This window comes from Oncorhynchus kisutch, linkage group LG23 (assembly GCF_002021735.2).
Source record: "Oncorhynchus kisutch isolate 150728-3 linkage group LG23, Okis_V2, whole genome shotgun sequence".
Lineage (NCBI taxonomy): Eukaryota > Metazoa > Chordata > Actinopteri > Salmoniformes > Salmonidae > Oncorhynchus > Oncorhynchus kisutch.
The window spans coordinates 28,132,702-28,139,375 of record NC_034196.2 but is presented as its reverse complement, the minus strand read 5'-3'; positions in this window follow the sequence as shown (position 1 = coordinate 28,139,375).

The window sequence follows — 6,674 nt, the reverse complement described above, 5'->3', positions numbered from 1 at the left end:
AGATTTAATTATTTGCATACACGGCCAGTTTTAATAATTGCTCGCACAGTTGATTTCTTCAAACCAAGCTGCTTACCTATTGCAGATTCAGTCTTCCCAGCCTGGTGCAGGTCTACAATTTTGTTTCTGGTGTCCTTTGACAGCTCTTTGGTCTTGGCCATAGTGGAGTTTGGAGTGTGACTGTTTGAGGTTGTGGACAGGTGTCTTTTATACTGATAACAAGTTCAAACAGGTGCCATTAATACAGGTAACGAGTGGAGGACCGAGGAGCCTCTTAAAGAAGAAGTTACAGGTCTGTGAGAGCCAGAAATCTTGCTTGTTTGTAGGTGACCAAATTCTTATTTTCCACCATCATTTGCAAAAAAAAATCATTAAAAATCCTACTATGTGATTTTCTGGATTTTTTTTCTCTCATTTTGTCTGTCATAGTTGAAGTGTACCTATGATGAAAATTACAGGCCTCTCTCATCTTTTTAAGTGGGAGAACTTGCACAATTGGTGGCTGACTAAATACTTTTTTTGCCCCACTGTATGTAAAATTATGTAGAATTGCATGAACTGTTTATAAAATGTATTTCTTTCTTGGACCTGCAAATACGATGATAGATTCATGCAATGCTTTTACTATAAAGGAGATCTTTCCATCTCTACTCTTGTCCATGGATGTCTGCAAACCCACAACCTTCTGGCCCGCAGCCTTATACGCTATAAAAACCTCTTCATGGCAATTTAATACATTCAAGACGTAAACTGAAAACCTAAAACTGCATATCTAAGGCTCTGGTCTGTCCATGAAGTGAGGGTAAAAGGTAGACATGTTCTCTGCTATCCACATTGTTTAATTCTTATTTTGGGTATAGGGAAGGGTCACTTTTTATTTCAAGCATTCAGGGAGAATTTAGGTCAAATATATTTTGCTGAAGGGAGAGCCATCCATTTTCATTTCAGAAGTCAGATTATCTCCATGTAACCATTATTATAAATAACGTTCCCTCCCTTACATTTAGAATGCTCAGGCAGGACAGAAATATGGTCCAATTCACACACCTACCAATATAACCCATTGTCATCCCTACTGCCTCGGATCTGTCGGACTCACTATACACAAATACTGCATTTATAAATGTCTGTTTTGGAGTGTGCCCATCTGTCTGTATACAAAAAGGAAAGAAAAAAGAAAACTGTGATGTCTGGTTTGCTTCATAAAATGAATTTGATGTATAGCATCTACTTGAACTTTTTACTTAAGTATGACAAATTAGTTATTTTTCCACCACTGTACTTAAGTACATTTAAAACCAGATACTTACATACTTTTACTCAAGTAGTGTTTTACTTGGTGACTTTCACTTTTACTTGAGTAATTTTATATTAAGGTATCTTTAGTTTTACTCAACTATGACCATAGCATACTTTTTCCACTACTGATTTACGGTTGTAGAGTTTTTTCATCATTATAACTATCTGTGAACATTTAGACTCTCTACACACATTCAGATTCCTATATGTTATCCTGAAAGCCCAATCACCATGTGTCACGTTCTGATCTTCATTTCCTTTGTTTTGTCTTTATTTAGTATGGTCAGGGCGTGAGTTGGGGTGGGCAGTCTGTTTGTTTTTCTATGTTTGGTTTCTGTTTCGGCCTAGTATGGTTCTCAATCAGAGGCAGGTGTCGTTAGTTGTCTCTGAGAATCATACTTAGGTAGCCTGGGTTTCACGGTTGGTTTGTGGGTGTTTGTTTCCTGTGTCAGTGTTTGTGCCACACGGGACTGTTTCGGTTTGTTTATATTCACTTTATTGTTTTTGTATTTCATAGTGTTCAGTCTTTTCTATTAAAACATGGACACTTACCACGCTGCTTATTTATCCGATCCTTGCTACACCTCTTCAGACGAAGAGGAGGAAATCTGCCGTTACAGAAACACCCACCAACAGAGGACCAAGCGGCGTGGTAACGGGCGGCAGCAGCAGCAGCAGCGAACACAAGACTCGTGGACTAGGGAGGAAATTCTAGACAGGAGAGGACCCTGGGCACAGCCAGGGGAATATCGCCGCCCCAAAGCGAAGGCAGAGAGGCGCTGGTATGAGGAGGCAGCACGGCGGCGCGGTTGGAAGCCCCAAATATTTATTGGGGGGGGCACACAGGGAGTGTGGCGAAGCCGGGTACAAGACCTGCGCCAACTTCCTGTGCTTACCGGAGAGAGAGAGGGACCGGGCAGGCACCGTGTTATGCGGTGGAGTGCACAGTTTCCTCAGTGCGTGTGCATAGCCCGGTGCGGTACATTCCAGCTCCTTGTATCGGCCGGGCTAGAGTGGGCATCGAGCCAGGTGCCATGAAGCCGGCTTTACGCGTCTGGTCTCCAGTGCGTCTCCTCGGGCCGGCATACATGGCACTAGCCTTACACATGGTGTCCCCGGTTCGCCAGCACAGCCCAGTGCGGCCTATTCCACCTCGCCGCACTGGTCGGGCTACGGGGAGCATTCAACCAGGTAAGGTCGGGCAGGCTCGGTGCTCAAGAGCTCCAGTGCGCCTGCACGGTCCGGTCTATCCAGTGCCACCTCCACGCACCAGCCCTCCGGTGGCAGCCCCCCGCACCAGGCTGTCTCTCTGTCTTTTCCCTACAGGTGCTCCCACCTGTCCAGCGCCGCCAGAGCCTCCCTCCTGCCCTGAGCCGCCAGAGTCTCCCATCTGTCCTGAGCCGCCAGAGTCTCCCGTCTGTCCTGAGCCGCCAGAGTCTCCCGTCTCTCCTGAGCCACCAGAGTCTCCCGTCTGTCCTGAGCCGCCAGAGTCTCCCGCCAGCCAGGAGCCGCCAGAGCCGTCAGCCAGCCAGGAGCCACCAGAGCCGTCAGCCAGCCAGGAGCCGCCAGTCAGCCAGGCGATGCCAGAATCGCCCTTCACTCCGGAGCTGCCGGAGTCTCCCGCCTGTCCGGCGCTGTCTGAGTCTCCCGTCCAAATGAGGACCCAGCCGAGAAGAGATCAACATCCGATGAGCTTCTCCTTCACGTCTCCTTCACGCCGAAATCTCCTGTCCATTTGGGACCCATGGCTAGGGTCCCCAGTCGGAGGTCGGCGGCGACGGTCGCCGCTCATAAGAGGCCACGGGGACGGTTGAGGAGGCGGACAAAAACTGTGCTGAAGTGGGGTCCACGTCCCGAGCCAGAGCCGCCACCGAGGACAGACCCCCACCCAGACCCTCCTCTATAGGTTCAGGTTTTGCGGCCAGAGTCCGCACCTTTGGGGGGGTACTGTCACGTTCTGAACTTTATTTCCTTTGTTTTGTCTTTATTTAGTATGTTCATGGCGTGAGTAGTCTGTTTGTTTTTCTATGTTTGGTTTCTGTTTCGGCCTAGTATGGTTCTCAATCAGAGGCAGGTGTCGTTAGTTGTCTCTGATTGAGAATCATACTTAGGTAGCCTGGGTTTCACTGTTGGTTTGTGGGTGTTTGTTTCCTGTGTCAGTGCCACACGGGACTGTTTTGGTTTGTTTATATTGACTTTATTGTTTTTGTACTTCATAGTGTTCAGTCTTTTCTATTAAAACATGGACACTTGCCACGCTGCGTATTTATCCGATCCTTGATACACCTCTTCAGACGAAGAGGAGGAAATCTGCCGTTTACACCATGACATTAACGAGTATTGGAGCTATGTGAGTATGTGATCTAGGAGTATTGAGCATCAATAGCATGACCAGATAGACTGTAAAATAGTCAACATGATGTGAGCATCTGTGTATCACTCTTACTTCAGTGGTAAGTTCATATATGCTCTAGTCTACTATTGTAGTTCAGCACTCAGGGCCCAGAGTTGTTTCTGAACATACCCTAGCTAACTCATTAATATATAGCAGCATACATTTTGACACATGATTGGCTCTAGTTAAGCAGGAAACTGCCTGGGACTAAGAGCCAATCACGCCTCACTGGCTAGGGGCAGGAGCCAATGAGAAGGGTCTGAGGTGATTATATTGTGGACACACAGCTAAGAGGGTCTGCACACACACACACCAAAACACAACACAGCTAATTAGCTAAAGATAATTTCACACACGAGGGATTTGTAATTTTTATTAGGATCCCCATTAGCTAATGCCATAACGCTAGCTTATCTTCCTGGGGTCCAACACCAATTAACAAGACATTACAAACAATAGGGTTGGGAACATTAAAACCAGCTAAATTTAAAACAAAACACTCCATATCTGAAATTACAGATGCACAAAATCAAGTGGGATGTCAGAGTCATTGCAGTTTCAACAAAAAACGGAACACAGAAGAAGAATCTGCCTCAGGAACCACAATGAAAATATACTTTTTAAATATAAAATCAGATATAAGATGTATATATATTATTTGTTTTACATAATTTCCACAGTTTTGTACAATCATAAAGTTGATGTGGACTCATGATGAAGATTTACAGTAGGCCAGCCAGACAGTCGGCCACCCAGACAGATATACAGTAGATCAGCCAGCCAGATAGCAAACCAGGCAGCCAGCCAGTCAGCCACAGACAGATACAGTAAACATTAGACCAGCCAGCCAGACAGATATACAGTAGACCAGCCAGCCCTCAGCCAGCAAGACAGCCAGTAGACCAGACAGCCAGTCCAGTCAGCCTGCTCTGTGTGCCTGTGATCTGTCTGCAATGCGTCAGCAGCACCAGGGACTCCCTCTCCAGCCAGACCCAGCTGCCAGTCACCGTCTAGCCCCTGGCTCACTGCTGGACACCCAGCACCCACCTGCACTGCATGGTGTCCTTATTCCTCTCTCTCTCTATCTGTCTCTCTCGCTTGGTCTCAATCTACCCCCCATCTCTCTTTCTGTGTCATTCTCTGTCTCTCACTCTTTGTCTGTCTCTCAAGCTCTCTCTCTCCCCCTCTCTCTCGCTCGGCCTCAATCTATCCCCCCCCCTCTCTCTCTCTGATTCTCTCACTCGGTCTCAATCTATCCCCTTCTCTCTCTTTCTTCTCACTTCTCTCTCTCTGACAGAAGTATCAGCGTATTTCAGACTGATCTCTGATTGGTGAATAGCTTATAGATTGTTCTACTGTTGTCACAGAGAGACAGTGACTGAGAGGAAGGGCTGTCAGAGCCAACAGGGTTATTCTGATGTTAGAGAGACAGCTGTCATATAAGCTTCAAGTTGAAATGCATGCACATCCCTGACAACCTGAAATGGTCCCTTCACACAGACAGTGTGGTGAAACAGAGCCTCTTCAACCTCAGGAGGCTGAATGAATTTGTCTTGGCCTTTAAGACCTTCACAAACTTCTACAGATACTCAATTGAGAGCCACCAGGTTGTCTACCCTGCACTTTAGAGACTGCTGCCCTATGTATATGGTCACTGAACACTGGTCACTTTAACAATGTTTACATAATGTTTTACACACTTCATATGTATACTGTATTCCAGTCAAGGCTCATTCTATATAACTACTGCTGTATATACCTTTCTATTCATATACTGTTCATATACTGTCCATACTGCCTATACACACCATTTTATATATATACACACACACTATATACAGTACCAGTCAAAATGTTTGGACACGCCTACCCATTCAAGGCTTTTTCTTTATTTTTACTATTTTCTACATTGTAGAATAATAGTGAAGACATCAAAACTTTGAAATAACACATATGGAATCATGTAGTAACCAAAAAAGTGTTAAACAAATCCAAATAAGTTTTATATTTGTGATTCTTCAAAGTAGCCACCGTTTGCCTTGATGACAGCTTTGCACACTCTTGGTATTTTCTCAACCAGCTCCATGAGGTAGTCACCTGGAATGCATTTCAATTAACAGGTGTGCCTTGTTAAAAGTTCATTTGTGAAATGTCTTTCCTTCTTAATGTGTTTGAGCCAATCAGTTGTGTTGTGACAAGATAGGGGGGTATACAGAAGATAGCCCGATTTGGTAAAATACCAAGTCCATATTATGGCAAGAACAGCTCAAATAAGCAAAGAGAAATGACAGTCCATCATTACTTTAAGACATGAAGGTCAGTCAATCCGGAAAATGTCAAGAACTTTGTAAGTTTCTTCAAGTGCAGTCGCAAAAACCAAGTCAGTCAAGAACAAATTCTTATTTACAATGATGGCCTACCCAGGCCAAATCCTAACCCGGACGATGCTGGGCCAATTGTACACCGCCCTATCACGGCCGGTTGTGATATAGCCTGGACTTGAACCAGGGTCTGTAATGATGCCTCTAGCACTGAGATGCAGTGCCCTAGACCCCTGTGCCACTCAGGAGCTTGGAGCTTGGGACCATCAAGCGCTATGATGAAACTGGCTCTCTTGAGGACCGCCACAGGAAAGGAAGATCCAGAGTTACCTCTGCTGCAGAGGATACGTTTGTTAGAGTTACCAGTCTCAGAAATCGGCAAATAAGAAATCGGCAAATATGCACCTCAGATTGCAGCTGGAATAAATGCTTCAAAGAGTTCAAATAACAGACACATCTCAACATCAACTGTTCAGAGGGGACTGTGTGAATCTGGCCTTTATGGTTAAATAGCTGCAAGGAAATCACTACACTACTAAAGGACACCAATAAGAAGAGACTTGCTTTCATCAAGCTGTCATCAAGGCAAAGGGTGGTTATTTGAAGAATCTCAAATATAAAATATATTTTGATTTGTTTAACACTTTTTTGGTTACTAC